Below are 19,778 nucleotides of genomic sequence, written 5' to 3'. Positions count from 1 at the left end.
CCACACTCTGCTGCAGCTTTTTCTTCCTTCCAGTAAGCATGAAGAGAAAACTTCCTTACATTTCAACCCTTTCCACTGTGCTGTTTCTGAGCGGTATAGGCAGCATGAAGTGGTTTGGCAGAGAGGAACACTTCATGGCATCCATGCAATCGTTAAAGTGATTTACTGAAAGACCTTGAAACTTCAGGGACATTCTAACAATTTTACACATGAAGGTCATTTTACTAGCCTTAAGTACTACTTAGCCTGAAACATTGTTGTGTAATGTCTTCTATGGGGTTGAAACTTCTCAGTGAAAAAAACCATTGTGATGTCGTCAGGGTTATCTCGGCTTGCACTGGGAGACTAGAAAGTTTGTAAGTTTGGACGCCTCGGGACGTAGAGTTTAAAGGACGTAGGCGTTTGTCAGGCATGGAGCATGGATGCTGTCTATGCATCGTCGGGATTGTCTGACAGAGCCTGACCCATACTAGAGACTACAAGTCATGATTTCTCCCCCACTTTTGTCTCGAACAAGTTGCCAACTTGCGATGCTAAATTAGTTAACTGCTTGTAATGTTGTTCTAGAATTTAAAACATGGACATTTAAACCTGCAGTTATTATTATTTGTGCACACACAATGTACGTTATCACCTAACAAAGATGATTTAGAAAACACAGGATGCTTTGCTTTACCCTTATATTTATGTTACTACCATCTCTAATGTCATTGTGTGCAGGGCTCGTAGTGTGCAGTGAGTTTTCTTGACAAATCTGAAAACTGCTGTCTGATGCTGCTGGACACACAACTCATAACTCTAACGTCTAAACTTGAATTCAGCATACATTATAATCAACATTAAAGGTGGGGTAGCTAAGTTTGAGAAACCGACTTGAGATACACCTTTTGTTATATTCCATGGAGTACTCTTAACATCCCGATAAGAATGAATATCTTAACCCTTGTGTTATGTTCACATTTCGCACCCTTTGGTAATGTTCGGGTCAAATTGACCCGGGACATATTTCAGGGTTTAAAGAAAAATACAGAACTAAATTCAACATGCACAATTCCTTATATATATTGTCTTTAACTCATTTCCCAACAATATAAATGAAATATATGATTAGTTTTTGAAAATACTCTTTGCTAGATCAAATTTAACAATGGAAATGTCCATCGTTTTCTGTGATAAAAATGTCATTTATGTAAAAAAAAAATACACTTTAATAAAAACTAGGTTTACATTTTGCTCGTGCTTTTCTAGGACAAATGTAAATGAAACATGTTTTCATTAATGTTTATTATTTTTAATCTGTCATATAATAATCAAAGCCCTGAAGGAAATAAAGCTATTTAGCAGCAATTGGAACACAAGAACCACACATCCAAAAGTATTTGGCTGTGAAATATATAGAGAGAATGAAACATCCATATAAATTACATAGAACAGATATAAACACAAAGCAAATAAAAACAATTAACAGTCACTATTCATAAAATACAGTATGTCCGAAAAAATATATTGATGAAGTGATGCTGCAGAACATTATGTGAGTCAGTGGGCAAGTCCGTTTAGGAAACACATGATGTACAGAACTTCTTCGTGGTTATAGCACAGATGTACTTGTTGCAGTTGCTGCATGTAGCCTGTGTCTTGGAGTCCTTTGAGGTAGTGGGGGTCTTCCAAAAGCTGACTGTGGGGTGTTCTTGCGGCTGGCTGTGGGGGTCCTCTTGCGGCTGGCTGTGGGGGTCATCCAGCAGCTGGCTCTGAGTCAAGTTCATCTTCCAATTTGCTGTCAAATTCTGAGTTTACCTCCACATTATCCTTATCTTCAGAGATGTCTTCCTGTTCCACTTCACCGTGTTCTTCTAATGCATTCCACTCATTCTCATCCATTATTAGCCCCAAGGCTCTCTGAGCAGAATATATTTTGGCCATTTTGTTGGTAGATAATTGTAGTTCTGCACTACACTGTTACTTACGGAGCCTTGGAGGGTTAATTGAGAGAAAAATAAATAAAACGTGGCCACGTTTTACTTTCTCGTTCGCACAAGTTAATAAAGCGTGCGCACGAGTTAATAAAGCGTGCGCACGAGATAAAGCGTGGCCTCGTTTTATTTAAATTGAGGGATTCCTGTCCGTGACTCACAGTATCTGCTGCCCACAGCTGTTTTATAGAAGGAAAACCTCCTTCACTTTATGAAATCTCTGCGGCACCAGTGGCCTGTACTACGAAGCAGGATTTGCTATTTACACTATTCATTCATGAAGTACGACGCTTCGCTGTCAGCACGCGTCTCCATGTTTGTGATTGGTCAAATGTTGCTAACTCCGTCCCTTTCACGTGAACGCGCTCTCAGCCGGTCAGAGAAACCCTGGTTGATTTACTGAGTGGATAACCAGCTTCGTAGGACCGCTTATCGACATCGCGTTTGTTAGGGTTAGTTAAGCCGGGTAAATCGAACATATCCAGGGTCTGTTGAACTGGCTTCGTCGTACAGGGCACTGGAGGCAGTAACGTGTAACTCAGCAGAATCTGAGAAGAGCAGCACCAGCTGCAAAAAGCTGTACCTTTTACTGTTTACTTCACTGTGTTTCCCTTCATTAGAACCGCTGAATGGAGATCGAGGCTGCTACGTTTAACCACACACACCTATACACACATCGAACTACCAGAGTATTCCCCCTCGTTTTATGAATGAGATGTCCTGTCACCGGGGTGCATGATGTGAGTGTGTGTGTGTGTGTGTGTGTGTGTGTGTGTGTGTGTGTGTGTGTGTGTGTGTGTGTGTGTGTGTGTGTGTGTGTGTGGTGTGTGTGTGTGTGTGTGTGTGTGTGTGCGTGCGTGTGTGTGCTCAGCTCTGTGTGCGTGTTCGGTGTGTTTCTGTGTGTCCGACACCACCGGCATTTGTTTTCAAATTACCACGAACAGTAATTTACACAAATCTGGTTCTCCATAGTTATATTTATATGTATATTCCCAAGTGAAAGAAATTCGTAAAATCTTAATCTCGATGTGCTATAGTCCTGCCGGAGTGCACCGAAAAGAAACGATACTATCATAAACAAATAATGCCCCCCCCCCCCACACACACACACACACACGCACGCACGCACGCACGCACACACACACACACACACGTACACACACACACACACACACACACACACACACACACACGCAAAACGAGGCCACGCTTTATTAACTCGTGCGCACGCATTAGTAACTCGTGCACACTCACGAGTTACTAAAGCGTGCGCACGAGAAAGTAAAACGTGGCCTCGTTTTATTTATTTTTTCTCTCTATGAACCCTCCAGGGCTCCGTAGTTACTACACCGAGGTTATGTCTCTGTTTAGTCCCTCCTCCGGCGTGCAGGTGCAAGGGGGACAGTGCGAGAAAATGTAAAATGTTTATACATTTCTGGAAGATCTAAAATGTTTATAATGTTCTAGGATAGTTTTGTGTACACACTACAAAGGGTAAAGATCAAGGGAAAACAGGATCAAAGAGCTTCTCTATGCATACAATTGTGTGTGTGTGTGTGTGTGTGTGTGTGTGTGTGTGTGTGTGTGTGTGTGTGTGTGTGTGTGTGTGTGTGTGTGTGTGTGTGTGTGTGTGTGTGTGTGTGTTTCTGTGTGTGTTTTTGTGTGTTTTTCTCTGTCTGTCTGTCCTGGTATTGTATCCGGTTCAGATTGACCCGAACCTCTTATGAAGGACATAAATGCGGGTGGGCATTTTTTCATAAGTGGAAAAAAATAAAAACAATTCCACATGTCCTTCACAATAAATAAGCCGCGGCCATTGACTTTCAGTTTGAACGAAAATATCCTTATAATTTTTTTTATTCATTGAAAATGGAAATCGGGTCAATTTGACCCGAACACCACACAAGGGTTAAGTGCGTTGACAAAAAATCCATAACATTTTTTATATTTTTTTTATTTTAGCCGGCCCGACTAAAATAACTGGATGGCCTACCTGCCTGTCAGCCTTCCATCTGTGCACAAACTTATCTCGTGCCCTCATTGGTCATGTGCGCGTTCGTGTGTGTTGGAGGAGGGGCTCTGTAAGGAAGTGGCAGATTTGTTCCGGCTGTGTATTTTCAAATTCTAGCGCACTCGAGCTGGTTTCTCCAAAATTACCTACCCCACCTTTAAGTTTTGCATTTCTGACAATGAATATCTAATTGTTCTTTTTCCCATGTGTGCTTTCAATAAATGTCTGCTGGAGAGTGCCAATAAAGGCATATTTCAGTCAAACTTTTAATTCCAGAGAAGCATTTGTTGAATCAAGACATGAATGCACAATAGAGCATTGTAATCTGACTTGATTCAAGAATGCCAGACGAAGCTGTACTTATCCTGCATTAGGTTTTAAGAGGAGCTAATTATTTATGTAGTTTAGGATTAAAGTGTGATATCTCTACAATGCGTCTCTTCTCTGTCTCCAAGTTATCTTGTCATTACTCATACCGTAAAGGTTGGTGGATGAGCACTTAGAGACCAAAAATATAATAATCCTATTTCTATTTTATGAGGCTCAAGTGCAGCAGGTGCTTTTTAAGTAAGAATTAGGCAGACATTTCTGCATCATGTATCTTCCAGAAATTCTTCATCATCCTTTTGCGGGCTGCCTATCCTTCTCTGTAAACTCTTAAACGTCAGACACACACACACACACACACACACACACACACACACACACACACACACACACACACACACACACATACAAGTTGTAAACAAGTTCAAGTTGTTTACGCAAAATTGTGTCATGTCGATCTGAGGGTCTCTGCTGCCAACTTGACCTGCAATAACCTCCTTAACATTTGGAGTTGGAGTCTCTTAAGACTTTGATTGGTGCTTCATACACACCTCAAAAGAGTAAACATGTTTACAAAGTTACATTTTGCATATATTTTCTCTAGAGAATCTAACTAATATGAGAAAAATTATTCTGAAACACATGTGATGGTGCAGCTTGAGGAGGGTTGTGTCTAGCGATAACATTTGTAGGTAATAATGTCAGTGTTATGCATTGCCCTGCTATGACACTACAGTAGGGCTCATGAGATGGACCTCCGATGCCCACTCTGCTGCCCTGCTTACACACTTGCCTTGATGTTGAGTCCACTTGACAGAAACCTAAGAAGAGTGTTTCACACATGCTGAGTGAAGCTTAACCAAAGTAAACCACCGAGCTGCCCTGGTTAGGGTTGGACATCAACAAATTATCTGGGCCATTGCTGTGCAGATAAGTGCAGAAATAGTTTGGTTCATGGAGAGAAAAGGGGATGTGAAAGCACTTTAGTGACCTAAATAATATGCTGCTTTCCCCTGAATCATGTTCGCCGCTGGCAAAAACCTTTAAGGTGATGTCCGGACGGAGCAGCTGGAGTTGAATTCCCTTCAAATTACTCAACATTTGACTCTCACGGAATAGTCATTTCAGCTATCAACATGAAAAGGATTCAAAGCCTGCTCTGAAGGGCTCCCATGGGAGTCCTCACAGAGATTCAAAGCAGCTAAAAGGGCTTGCAGAAAGACTCCCACCATGGGTGCCACTTTACCACACATTCAGGGAAGACTACAGTAATGCCGTGTCCACCGAAAATAGGACAAACATAACTTGTCCTAGCTTATTGTGCAAGACCTGCAAGCTGAAATTGCTTGCACCAACATGAGCTTTCCAAATGATCTAGTTTCCAAACTCTTCCTCTGCCGAGGCTGCCGAGGCTTTAATTACTTCTGCTGGGCCAGGGCAGGTGAAGCACATTCTCACTAACAAGGTGGTTTCCAACGAGGGAGCACTGAAACCCAACAGGAAAACAACATGATGGAGAGAAAAACTGGCGCCCACAATAGAGAGTAACTGATGCTTATAATAACCCCCCACCCAACTGATTTCACCAGCCATTGTCAGATTGTTACAGACGAAACATGGTGCAAGTGGAGAGGAATCCATGGCATGTGACATCCACTGAAAATAAAGTGTGCTCTAGGTTTCACACATAGTGCACAAACATATGCCACGGTGTGCATATGTGCATGCCTGTGTAGCACTAAAATATGTCTGATGTTAGGAACACAACGTCTTCAAATGCCTTCTCATTATGTGGGATTATGTCGGATGTAAGCCAATATGACCTGAACACATGTTAAGATGTCAAGGGTCATACCAGCAATTACAAATAAATAAGTTATCATTTGTAATTAAAGAACTCATGATCTTCACATCATCAGATGCTGCAGTTAATGTATTCTGCCATCATCGTGTCTGCCCTTATTCAGTAAGTCGGTCAGCAGCACAAACACAGGAGTGGTTTAACAGCACAGACTAGTGGTGACTCTTTGTTATGGCTTCTCTCTCCACAATCACAACATTCTATTGTTAACATCTCAGTCCATTTCTCAGAAAAATATCATGCTTGCAACTTGTTTGATCCAAAGTGTGTTACACTGTAAATCAGGCCTAAACACAAAACAAGAATCAAGGATATGATTTTACATTTACAAACATTTATAAACCGTATACTGCGGTGGCTATTTTAAAGCACTACTTTAGAACGTTATTTGTCCAATGCCTCAAAGTTCAACAGGGGATGGATTTCATTACAAAAATAACTGCAAGTGCACATGATCCTTTGAGACTCATCCACCAGCTAAATTCTATTTTGCTCTGACATAGAGCACGCTGCTGCACATAGATGGCAAAAGAATTCTGGTTGACAGCTCTGGGTCATTGCAGTCACAAATCATGGAATTTGTGTGTGTGTGTGTGTGTGTGTGTGTGTGTGTGTGTGTGTGTGTGTGTGTGTGTGTGTGTGTGTGTGTGTGTGTGTGTGTGTGTGTGTGTGTGTGTGTGTGTGTGTGTGTGTGTGTGTGTGTGTGTGTGTGTGTGTGTGTGTGTGTGTGTGTGTGTGTGTGTGTGTGTGTGTGTGTGTGTGTGTGTGTGTGTGTGTGTGTGTGTGTGTGTGTGTGTGTGTGTGTGTGTGTGTGTGTGTGTGTGTGTGTGTGTGTATATAGGTTCTCTCTGCTTACATTTCACACACCTCTGTGCTAGTATTTACACTTGTGTCCTAATGCAACCTCCTTGATCTGTGGGAGTGTGTACTTTTCATACTGAGGTGTTGAATGCTTTTTTCCTACTCTGACTTTTCAGCCCCTCACAGCACGTATGGCTTGTATGTAGCTGGTATAGAAACCTTTAAAGACCCCCAATATAGAAGTTGAGCTGGGGCTGTCTTTTGGACCAATAACCGCCCATTAATTGTTTTTATGTCAAGCGATAAGTTTGACATTTCTAGTTATTGCACACAGACACACTGATGCACAGGCAAATTCAAACAGAAGACAAAGGGGGTTGAAACCCAGGGTCGGCTTTAAGAGTATTAAGTTCTGAAAGGCTAAGGCTCTGCTCCTAATCCGTTTCCCACTTTTCCTCTTCTCTTCCCCATCCCTGTTTGCTCTCTCTGTATCCCTCCTTCTTTCTTTCAGGAGAATTCTGGGGAGATTTCTTACTCTTTCAATCCTCAAGTATGGAGCAGCACAGTGGACCTGTGCACTAAAACAGGTACGTACTGAAAATCAAAATGACCTTCAAACAAACACATGTGCACACATACATCTTCTTTCCCCCCTGCTGTCAAAAGCAAATTTGTTCTGGGCCACAATGGTGTATGATTTATGTAGTTAAAAGGCTGTGCCATGTCCACTGAGTAAGCGAGAGGGTGGAATCCTGCTTCTGAGAAACAGAGTGAAGAAAGCACACAGAAAGACTTTTCCTGAGGGACAGGAAGAACTTAAGAGACTGTCGAGAGGATGGAAGTTCAACCAAACATCACCTCCCCACAAGAGTGGCAAATATGCAGTGGACAGACTTGAGGAGAGACATACAAAGAGACAGACCGGCAGACAGGACAAGACAGAGCGACGATCCCCAGCTGTTTTTAAATGCTGCCTCTGATACATTATTGAATATGCAGCTCTCCAACGCATCGCTGAGCTTTCCTCTCATGTTAGTTCTCATAGCGTCACCATTCTAAATATAAAGCATTTGCTCAACCCTCTTCGGTTTGTTAAAAGATGCAGGGGCTGCACGTTGGCTGTGTGTGTTGCACCGAGTGGCACTTTCCTTTTCAGAAGCTGGCTGGAGTTTTGTGATGAGTTTGTGTGACTCATTTTTGTAGCAAGCCTTTGCAGACTTAAAAGGAATAAAAAAAAATTATTTCATCAAAATCTTTGAAAGTATTTTTGGATGATGCACAGAGTATACTGAGGCAAGTGGCTCGCTTAACTGGGAGTTGCATGTACTGTACACTGAAGGAAGTGAGATGTTGTCGAGGGGATTGAGTTTAAATCAGACAGCATGTGGAACACTGCAGGTTTACGACGATTGAGTGCAGCAATATCTTTATTTGAATAACTTAAATACATCACATTTCATACGTCTTGTCCTCTCCATTTAAAAAGTTGGATTTGGATGAATTTTCTAATGTCACTGTCCTAAGACTTTTGAAAGTGGAGTACCAGGTCTAACCTACAGGTGGCAGCAGAGCAACATACCCAGCAGGCATGTTTCTAAAGCAGACTTTACTGGCCCATTTTACCAGCAATGTAGGTCTCCCTTCATTTATCTGTCATCAATGGCAGGTTGTCAAGCAAATGGTTCTTCCTGGCCATGATAAACTATGGAAAAATCAATATGGTATATTTTTGTTGATAGATCAAGAACTTACATGAAAAATGGTGTCCTTTCCTTTTTCAGCTCCCACTTTCAAACTTCATGTTCCAGGATGAACCATGAGCAAAGGTAAGAAACTCGTCTTCAACTTTTACCTAAGCTCTCAGTCAAATGTAACCTTAAATATATGCCTGTTTGAGTTTCACTGGACACATGAGTGTGTAAAGATTCAGGTCTTACTCTATTTGCGAGGACGCGTGGACATATGGGCCAAAGTGCTGCTGCATGTATAAGCAGTTGTATTAATGTTTGAAGGTGTGAGTGTCTCTGTTTTCTGACAGATGTTGTAACAACACGATTAGCCCTCTGGCTGCCAGCAGCGCTGTGTGAGGTTGCTATAGTGACTGTGGGCTGAATGTTGGGGAGGCCAGAGTGGAATATGAGGGTGCCGAAGATGAGGAGAGGGGGTGGAATAGCAAATGAAGTGTCTGGTGCCTCCGGCCTGTGTGTGACTGCGTGTTTTTATTTACGTGTTCAGGAGTGGGTGCATTCATGAGATGTTTATGCCTGCCTGTTTGTGTATTTCTACAAAGAGCACAGAATTGAAGAGACTCTCGTCTGTGTAATTGGGAATTTGATCAAAATAACTCGCTCACAGATTTATAATCACACACATACAAAAACATGTTCAGTCTGCGTAGGAGCCACAGAGACAGGGTTCCTGTGATGGCTGGAGCGTAGGTTGAGGGTAACCTGCTCTGTTTCACAGACCAGCACCACGAGTTGAGCACTTTGTGTCACTTATCACTTAAATTCCCACGTCAACAGACCTTTTATTCAAACTGTTACAAAAGAAATGCCCGCTGCTTTTGAGAGCACAGGGCTCTAAAATGGTGTAATTTCAAGCACCATGTGGCTTTAAGAAAATGGCTCATGTTCAGTTTGCTACTACCTTTTCTTTTGTTAAGTACCAGACAGTTTAACAACCTACGCCGCTAAAAAGTTCAGTTTTAAGGGGTCACTTGCACATGCTGCCAAAGTTAGGAGCTCTTATGGCATTATTTGTGTAGTATTCTGAAACGGTATTCTACTTTTTCTCTCTTTAATCCAAATATTAAATCTTGATTCCTAACTCTGCGGAAGTATTATGTGAGACATCATTAGGCCAGGAATTGCTGTTACTCTAAAGTCAAAGTTGGTGGCCAATTGTAATTGAGTAAATGCAGCAAATAATGTAACGTAAGAATTCTGTCATGACATTAAACTGTGACAAGTTTACAACATAACAGAGGTATAAGAGACACAATACTCGTGATATGTATATTTTGTTTTCTGAGGGGCAGGATTGTTGTTTTTCTTGTCTTTGGTAATTTTTTTGATTAGGTTTATTTATTAATGTTGTGTTAAAACTTTATGTTGTATTGTTTTGGTTAAATGCATATTTTCTTATTAGTTGTGTTTTGTGTGCGTATTTTTAGGGTACACTTTTCTGATCTATTTCCTTCCTTCCTGAGGATTCGTTATAAGAAAGGTACGAAAATGCGAATGTTAAATGTTAATGCAAGTATGAAAGACTAGGAGACAGGATTATTAAAGAAATATGTGACAGGGTGTATTACAATTTAAATATGTTAATCACTAAGGTGAAAAACATCCCATCAGAGCTCTGAATTAGTTCATTTGTTCCTGGGGGTCCCACCTTAAGTGAACCAATATGATTTTACGTAACAATTTAAAGCAACCCTGAGGCTCTGCTACCAGCACACAGCCCACCGTCCTCTTGTCCTTCTGTATCTCCTGAGTGTGCAGCCTGCTGTGTATAATAGTCATGGTGTGAACTATAATGCGCTGTACCATACAGGGCTGGCTTCACACAGGGATTACACCTAGATGATTCTTCAATAGAGAATTTAGTCTCGGATAGCCGAGCCTTAATCCGCGCCTGTGGAAGCGGACCACAGTGCTGTGGAGCTGTGGCCAGATATGACAGAGAACAGAGAGCAGCCAGATTAGTTCATACTACGAAGACGGCTGAGCTTGAAGCCGCCTGACAGAGCGTCTCTTGACAGCTCCTCCCAAATCTCTCTACTGTCTCTAATGTAGTCGGAGGGAAACATTGTTCCTCTCTCTGTCTTTTGAGCTGTATTTTCTTTCCCTCGCTCTGTCCCTTTCTCTCTGTGTGAGGTGGGTGCGAGTCATAGAGAGAAAGAGAGTGTGTGTTATCGCTTCATTAGCCTGTAGACTTCTGGGTCATTCGTAGCCCTGCTCCCATTGTCTCAGAGGCTCTAATTACCCTCACGTGAGTCACGTCTGATAATTAGGACGGTCCGAGCAGGACACACACACACTGTTGGCGCTTACACATTTGGCACATATGCACACATACACACATCAGTCATTAGTGGAGAGCCTAACAGTAAAGTGCTAATGGGATTATCATTGCTGAGGGTCCCCCTCAGCAACCTCTTACTCCTCTCTATATTCATCGTAAGCACAATTCAGAGACACATAAAAGAACCAATTATTTCGATACGATATCTTCCCTTCTTTCTGTCTTTCTTTCTTTCTGTCTTTCTCTTCTTTCTCAATCTATTACTCATAATGTGCTCAATTGGTATATCAACATCAGAGGTACCATGTTGTTAAAACCAACTCAACGGTGCATCTTGTTGACCTGGGGTTTAAGCAACTGACCATGTAATTCTGATGTCTGTAGCTTGGTAACTTTATTGCGTGTCTCTCTCCTCATTTCAAATCTTATTTTTTCAATTTTTCATTTTTAATAATCATCTAGTGAACACTTCGAGGATCCTGAGCCCGCAGGTTGGAAACCGGAGACAAATTAGAACTAATTATAAAATAAACACTCTGCTTTGGAAATATGGTGTTGAAAGCTGGACACTAGACAATTGAGCAAAACATTTGTTTGGTATGCATGTAGGTTTTTCGTATAGTCGCCATTTTCGCTTTTCTAGACTAACAGCTAGTCAATGATCCTTGCTAAATAGCAAACATTAAAATAAATTAAGGACAAAAAATTAAGCTTGTGAGCAAAGTAACTTTGATCTGCTGTTCTGCTCTTTTATCCTTTAGATGCTCTGGCATAATCACTTCTCTTCATCTATTCAACCCTCTGCCTCTCTCCATCGCGGAACACATTTCATCAGCTCTTTTAAAACTAATATCAACCATAACCATTCCATTTTCACTGTGTTTATTCTTTCGACAGAAATGGTAATGGAGATATTGACAGCAGAGTGCATAGTGATTCTGTCCAGGCCATTGTGTTGAGTGGTTCGATGGAGAAAAGTGGATGACTGGAGGGCTATCTATGGTATTACATATAGTGTGGAAGGCGTGGGAAAGAGAGGCCCTCTGAAAGCCAAAAGCTTAAATACCATGCCTCACATACACAGACATGAAGAGACACCACTCTCTCTCTCTCTCTCTCTCTCTCTCTCTCTCTCTCTCTCTCTCTCTCTCTCTCTCTCTCTCTCTCTCTCTCTCTCTCTCTCACACACACACACACACACACACACAAACACACACACACACACACACACACACACACACACACACACACACAACACACACACACACACACACACACACACACACACACACACACACACACACTGATGCACACAGAGGCAGTGGATTAGGATGGGGATTATGGATAGCTGTAAAACAGGCAGAGACAGATCAGTGTTATACTTCATAAACACTCACATGCTGGATGTGTAGAGTCAAATGGATTTATTCTGAAGTGGATGGTATGATGACATAGGTTCATATGTCGTGATTGAGCACTATTCAAGCTTAAATAGAAAGACAGCAATGAAGCTTTTGGCAATCAATAATTGAACAGGAATGGCAGGAACTGAAAGCTACGGAGATGTGATGTCTGGACTAAAAACTTTTTTATAAAGTTCAAAGTAAAGAATTACCATTTTCTACTGAATGACCTGCAGAGAGAGAATCTCTCGAGAATAAGGACAATACCGTTTTTGTTTTATATCCAATAATCTACCATAACATACAATTAAAGACAACCTTGCAATTTGGCCTAGCAAAAATGTCTTAACCACAAAACCTCCAAAACGCAGGTAATGTAAGCAAATAAAACCACCAGTTTAAATAAGTGGAGCCTTGTGAGTGTGTTAAGAACTTCTATTCTTTATCTCCAATGACAGATGTACATCAATGGCAAACTTTAGAGACCAGAGAGGTTTCCCAGCTCATTAGCAAGAAACAAAGTACCGCAGAGTTTGATGGGATTTGTTGTCACTAGTTTTTTGTATTCAGTCAAGTAAAATGATGACCCGATTATGGCACTGGATTAAAATTCAAGGGTTTCCTAAAGTTGCTAGAGCTTGTAATGAAGGCAAAATTAATCAGTGTATTAAGTTTCATACCTAAAAAATCTATTATAATAGAAGTGATTTCCTTTGCATATAAGGTAGCGCTACTCAAACTCATGGTGGCGTTAGAGGAAAAGTGATAGCTTGGCCGCTGCCTTTGGCAGATCACAACAGCTGAGATCGACCCTGTTTGAAAAGAGGAGGTATCTTTCACTTTTGCAGACAAGCGAGTTGGAATGAACTTCATCTAAGGTTGAATTGACATTTTGTCAAGAATAGGGAACAATGGAGGGTTTCATTATGTACTTATGTGCTTCAGGAGAAAAAACGTTTATCAAGAATATAGACGAGGCTACATTATCCATGTTGTACCCTGTTTATGTATTCATTGTGCAGCTCACCGAAATAAAAATACAGCTATATGATAAGATTACTGGTATCTACACGTAACCACATACTTTCAGTTTCATGTGCTGTTGATTTGAGGAAGCTGACAAATCTCAATTTTAAAAATTTAACAGCAATTTGTCATTCGTGTGGAACACTTACCGGTACTCTGAATAATCCGCAGTAATTGTAACAGTTTTCAATTTCTCTAGTCAGTAGTAATGGAAGTTAATTTAGTAGAAAAGTGAATTGACTAAAGTCACTGATCAGTCTTTAATACTCAGTGTTCCAACACTCCCTGGAAAATATTAATTCATTCTACAGCTTTTACTGAGAAATAGTTAAATACCCACCTCTAATTTTCACAAGAGCTTTCTGCCATCACTGTGGCCAGATTAGCATCCATAATGGCTAGGACTTTCTAACTAACCGTAACCCATATTGTAAAAGCTGAATGCGGTGGACACATATACAAGAGAAAATACAAGGGAAGAGTTCACTTCTCTAACTCCCACCTCTTCAAGGTTGTTGTCTTGGTGATAAAATGCCAACTGATGCTGTAATGTCCGACATTATCATATCATGTTTCAAAACCTGGTCACAGCTTGGACCCTCACTGCTCATACATGATGGAGTGCTAGTCATATGCTGACTGAGCGCCTCAATCTGTGGCGACCGCGATTCGGCCTGCTGCATCAGGCATGTCTCGGTCACCAGACATCTGTCATCAGCACGCAGCTCACTGGAGGTCTGTGGCTCCCCGTGCTCCCATCTTCTCTCCGACTGTCAAATATAATCATCAATCTCTTCTTCCCTTCCTTTAATATTCACTCTGCATATTCCTGTTCTGCCTCCTCAAACCTCTCCTCCACCTCCTCCTCCACATTTCTGTTCCTTTTTTCCAGTACGCTGAAACATATAACCAGCAATTTGCCAATCTCTCCCACTATGTGACACACACATACACACACATGCAGAGGCATCCAGACCGCGAGAGCTACTGTGGTGTATAATGACAGATAATTGGCTATTGTGGGTTCGCCCTCGGCAGCAGGAACCAATCACAGTGACAGCCACTTCTCCATGACCCGTGTGTGTTTGTGAGTGTGTGTGTGTGTGTGTGTGTGTGTGTGTGTGTGTGTGTGTGTGTGTGTGTGTGTGTGTGTGTGTGTGTGTGTGTGTGTGTGTGTGTGTGTGTGTGTGTGTGTGTGTGTGTGTGTGTGTGTGTGTGTGTGTGTGTGTGTGTGTGTGTGTGTGTGTGTGTGTGTGTGTGTGTGTGTGTGTGTGTGTGTGTGTGTGTGTGCGTGTGTGTGTGTGTGTGCGTGAGCATGAGCATGACTATCTGAATGTGTGTGACGCACTGATTTTCTCTGTCTGCCTTTGTTGCTCTGTGTATAGATGTAATTACCAGTCAAGCACTTTGAATGTGTTACTGACAGCCCTCTTTGTAGTTTAGATCACTGTCATTGTTGCATTTATGTAAACATAAATAAGCTATTCACAAATATGGTATGTATTTGTTTCTGTGCACACACATAGAATAGGAAAATCTATCACGTTCTGTGTGTATGCTAGACATTTCTACCGATTGCACTTCCTTATTAGGCTTGCACACAGGTATAACCTCAGTAAAATGTCCTTGTTTTTGAAAGATTACCACTTAGTGCGCCCCGCTTTACATTCTCAGGGTTTATGTACGCCTAGAGGATCCACAGACCCAAACAATGCAGCCTTGCTGTTCTCCACTAATGTGATAGCTGCTTAGCTCGACATTCGTCACTCATTTTGATGGACTCAGCAGCCCTGGTTAATGGTCTGTCTGCTCACCATTTGTATGGAACCTGTTGACTCCAACTGCTCTAAATGGATCATATCTTTTTTCTTTTTTTTCTGTAAAATAATCCTGATCTGTAGCCGCATCAGCAAGAGCTTTAAAATAACAGCCCAGTGCAAATGAAGGATGTCTCCCCCAAACTCACCCTATGTGTCTTTCATTCTTCCCCTTTATCATTCCCTCATTTATCCCTTGCTTCTGTATTCAGTCTATTTTTCTGTGCCACTTCCTCTTCTCTTGCTGTTTTTCCCTCGTCCTTTCTCTCTCCTTGTTTTCCCCGATTCTCATTTCCGTTCTTTCAATAGTAGGGAGTGATCATCCAAGCCATGCATACAGACTAAATGAGATCTCTGTGCATGTAATGTGTGTGTGTGCAGCTTTGCAAATATAATCTTTTCTGTCTTGCTAATACGTGCTACCATAAAAAACTGTGCATGTTTGCGTGCGGGCGTAAACATTTAGTTGTGTACTTCATGCCAGCTCAATGTTCCCAAATGCAATTTCCTCGGTGTGAAAAGAGCAGGCGGGATGTTCATCGTTCTATATTCCCTTCTTAGTGTTCAATAAAAAGCTTCTTTAGGACTGCTAGGCTTCACGCTCTTTATTCTTTATTTGTTGTCCTGTCACTCACTCATTTTCACCCTTTCTGACTCTGCACACACACACCTGCTTTTTCATGAAACCCAGCGGCTCTGACTCCTGTGCATGACAAAGTGTGTATCCCAGCATGTTCCCATAGTGTTTATTTGTAATGCTGCTTAACATTCTGAGCCTATAGCATATAATTCAGCGTAGCTGAACTGATTTGCATTGTGTTGGTGAACATCAGTTGATGTGATGGAGATTTCTCTACAGTAATATCTAGATACAAATATATTTTGAACGCACATCAATGATAATTTCACGCTTACAAATGCTCAGAATTTCCTTTTTATTATAACGATTTAGCCAGGTGGGGATTGCTATTGTTGTGGCTAAAATCAACATGATTACAAGAAGAGAAAAAAGGACTCAATCAGAGACTTAATCCACCTGAATAGCAAATAAACTATGAAAGGAATGTTAGAAGTGAAGCTAATCCGGCTTTTAAAAAATGTTGTTATCTGTGTCTAGCCTCAGATATTTTACTGAAGATTTAGGATTTAGCTTTCTAAATGGGCATAAAAAACCAACCAGCAGCCTCTCCCTCACTCTGCTTGCGCCCTCCTTGTTAACTAAATTAGTGTCTCCCTATGAAATTACGGTTGTAATTGTGCAGGTGCAACTAGGGAAGGTGCCATCTCTAATAACAGCCGAGGCACTAATGGTAAGCAGCCCACTGCAGTACTTGCATGTCTGGGAAGCGAACAAATGATTGGAGAACTGGCAGAATCCAAGTCAGTGCCTAAAGGAAGGAAGGGATAATGATGTGATGTGTTTGTGTGTGTGTAATGCATCCATGTGTATATGTGTGTGCAGTCATATCACCTAAGAGAAAGGGTGTGTGTGTCTATAATAAAGTCATCAATCTTTGAAGCTGGAGGAATGTTTTTCTCTGTACATTATGTGTGTATGGGGGTAGGGTCAAACTTCAGTGGGAGTGTGGGGGGGTCAAGTGTATGTGCGCAGCATTAATCATTAAGCATCGATGATTAAGGCGTGTGTGTGTGTGTGTGTGTGTGTGTGTGTGTGTGTGTGTGTATGTGTGTGTGTGTGTGTGTGTGTGTGTGTGTGTGTGTGTGTGTGTGTGTGTGTGTGTGTGTGTGTGTGTGTGTGTGTGTGTGTGTGTGTGTGTGTGTGTGTGTGTGTGTGTGTGTGTGTGTGTGAGCAAGTGGGAGGCACTGTGGCTCTCTATGATGCTGAGATTAGAGGCAATTATTGAAATGTCATGGCTTTAATGGGCCGCCGCTCTGAACCCCTCTCATAAGTCATGAGTTGAACTTTCAACGTGATGAAATAAGGAGCTGTGTGCTGAGTCTTTCTGTTTTCAAACATTTTTTCAATTGAGATGATATTCTGAACTGTTAGCCCACTTTCATTTTGCACAGTAGAATATCAGCACCCTGATATTAAAGAGATTTTTTATTATTAGTAAGCCTGCTAAGTGTGTCCTTATTGATCTACTTCCGCAGATAATACCCGGCTAAAGAGTTATTTCACTCATCCCTTATTATAGAAGATAAGAATATGTTTGTTTTTTTTGTTTTTTAATAATAAGATTATATCATTTTTAATCAATTATTATGTATGCATTTGAAATACCCCAGTCTCTGGTAAATAATGAACACAAAATGAACTATTTTTCATTTCTTCTTGAACTGTCATAGTTTATTCCCCTTGTTTCAATTATTGGGTAAAGTGCTTTTTTTTGTGAACAGTGAAAATGTTGTTCAATTAACCTTCTTTTTGTGCAGGCAAATGCCATTTATAGTTATAACGAGGAAAAAATAGAAAGGTCATGAAGGTTTTCCAGTTTCAAGGCTCAAGCTTCGTGCGGGTTACAAAGATTCTCCATTTTAAAAATTGCATGCTAAGGGGTTTACAAACAAAGAAATAGTGGACATATTTTCAGAACATTTGATCATTTAAGGCCGTTATATATTTAGTGCTGTGTGATATGTAAATCAAATGACTTACTATATTAATTTAAAAGAATTAAATCGATAAGTTAGCTGGATATATTATTTGTAACGCATGTACTCTTAATATTCATTTCTAATGCTTCAGCCTGGAGTCTCTTATTAAGCCTACATGCTAACCCTGTTATCTCCAATTAAGTAGAGAGGCAGTTTAAACCTGTCCCTCGCCCAAGTTTCTGATTAATTCAGGCTTCAAGAAACACTGAAGTGTTGTGCTTGGTTAGTGACAGTACATAAAGTATGCCGTGGAATGGCACAGTTCATGCATGACTTAAAGAAACATTGAAAACTGATAAATTAGTAGGTTGACAGCACAGTGTATTATGCCTGTAGGGAGTGTGTGCACCAGAGTGAACATGTGTGTGGACAGTTGTTTGATTTCACACCCTTATAGTATATCCATACATATTTATCAGTGGACAACTTGAATATTTAATCAAAAGCTGCAAGTGTAGATATATTTCAACAGAAAGAGTGAGGGTGTGAAGCCACAAAACAAAAACAACCACATCATATGCAGCAAGATTTGCAAAGCAGGACATATTTATTGAAAATCTCTACCTAAACTGAAAACATAGTGCTTTTTACGCCCCTTCGCAAGAATGATGCTATGTCATGAGGCCCATCAAATACAGCCCTAGATTCTATTTTAGCCGCTGAAGTTTTCTCGATAGCAAACCCCTTATCTCTTATGTGCTTTTAAGTGTCTGTGTGTGTGTGGCTGTGAGTGTGTGCACAACCCCATTGTGTATGTGTGGGCATACATTCCGGTCTCTGGTGTGTGTCGGTGAGGGCTGGCATCCACGTGTGTGTGTGTGTGTGTGTGTGTGTGTGTGTGTGTGTGTGTGTGTGTGTGTGTGTGTGTGTGTGTGTGTGTGTGTGTGTGTGTGTGTGTGTGTGTGTGTGTGTGTGTGTGTGTGTGTGTGTGTGTGTGTGTGTGTGTGTGTGTGTGTGTGTGTGTGTGTGTGTGTGTGTGTGTGTGTGTGTGTGTGTGTGTGTGTGTGTGTGTGTGTGTGTGTGTGTGTGTGTGTGTGTGTGTGTGTGCAGCCTGAGGTTGTGTTTTTTATACTCACTGAGCTGAGGAGTTTCTGCAACAAAAGCACGTTTACACCCCTCTCTCTCATTTAAATAGCACTGATGGGAATCTGCTGCAACACTGATTGTGTTTGGTGTTCTAGGTCAGCACACCTAGATAAGTTAGTGTGCAGGTGAAAATGTATGTGTGCGTGTGAATTTGTGTGTGCGTTTGGGTAGTTGGTGCAAGAATGTGTTTAAAGACTGAAAGTTGGTGTTAAAGCATATTTTCTGTCATTTTTTCCTTTGTTTGCCACCTATTCATTCCTGACTTTTTTAAACACTAGACATGCATCATACCTAAAGCAGCTTTTGCCTTGTTTGAAATTGACAGACACCCATTTTCTTGAACCTCATGTGCTTTCATGCACATTTATTCCAGTGATATATCTACATTTATTGAAATATTATCTTTCAATGTGATGATGCAAGAAATATTTATAAATGATCAATAATAAGAATAACACGTGAACACTGTAATGTTTGAAATGTCAACAAAGCTCATGAAGTATAGAAATACACACACCTGAAGCTCAATCACTTGCATGCATCTCTTGCATAATCACGTTGAGTGTCTTAAACGCTCCAAGCAGTTCCATCTGGTAAGACAGAAAGTTTCAGAATAAAATTACTCTTTTAGTGCCTTAGAACATATTCTGCAAAAAGAATTATTCAATATTTCCTTATGGTGGACCTTTTAAAATGAACCATGAATTATGTGTATTCATACTGAGTACAATTTGAAAACTGTTAGTCTATAAAACAAGAGATGTTTAGGCAGTATCCCACTTTATCAAAGAGCTTCTCATCACTGAAGATAAGATCGTCTTCACT

General features: G+C 41.0%; 1 protein-coding gene across 1 annotated transcript in view; it reads left to right on the top strand.

The window, feature by feature from the left end:
* Nucleotides 1–7,404: 7,404 nt before the first annotated feature.
* The window catches only part of ptprdb (protein tyrosine phosphatase receptor type Db), a 104,284-nt gene continuing 91,910 nt past the window's right edge, over nucleotides 7,405–19,778 (top strand). The window contains exons 1-2 of the mRNA XM_079672083.1: nucleotides 7,405–7,560; nucleotides 8,755–8,799. The gene's annotated coding sequence lies outside the window, so the exon portion shown is untranslated. The remainder of the gene's footprint in view (nucleotides 7,561–8,754; nucleotides 8,800–19,778) is intronic.

This window comes from Notothenia rossii, assembly GCF_949606895.1.
Source record: "Notothenia rossii genome assembly, chromosome: 1".
Classification (NCBI taxonomy): domain Eukaryota; kingdom Metazoa; phylum Chordata; class Actinopteri; order Perciformes; family Nototheniidae; genus Notothenia; species Notothenia rossii.
The sequence above is the reverse complement of the archived record's forward strand: the minus strand, read 5'-3'. Positions and strand labels throughout refer to the sequence as shown.